This window comes from Crocuta crocuta, unplaced genomic scaffold, assembly GCF_008692635.1.
Source record: "Crocuta crocuta isolate KB4526 unplaced genomic scaffold, BGI_CrCroc_1.0 scaffold176, whole genome shotgun sequence".
NCBI classification, from domain to species: Eukaryota; Metazoa; Chordata; class Mammalia; order Carnivora; family Hyaenidae; genus Crocuta; species Crocuta crocuta.
Genome location: NW_027531905.1, coordinates 3,010,374 through 3,010,736, shown reverse-complemented (window position 1 = coordinate 3,010,736; position 363 = coordinate 3,010,374).

Here is a 363-nt window from a genome sequence, read left to right as displayed (position 1 = left end):
GGGGACGGAGCGAAGCACCCTCGGAACCAGGGGAAAGGGTCTCGTGGCCGCGCGCTTCCTGCCCGCCGCGCGCGGTCTATTCATGGGCGCCAAGGACTGTTTCCCTTTACTGCGCGTTGCTCAGCTCGCACTTATGAAAAGCCCCAGGTTCGATTTTGGGTTTGGGGCCGGACACTGAATTGGCTTTTGAAACATTTCTCCTCGTTTTATTTCTTACTCAAACTCGGAAGACGATCCAGGAGATGCAGAGCAAATTACTTTTTCTTCCCACCTAAGTGGTTCACTTGGGGCTGATTATTTCCTGGGCTGTGGGTGTGTTTAAACTTTTCCTGCGAAGTCAGTACCACTTGAAAAAACAAGTGG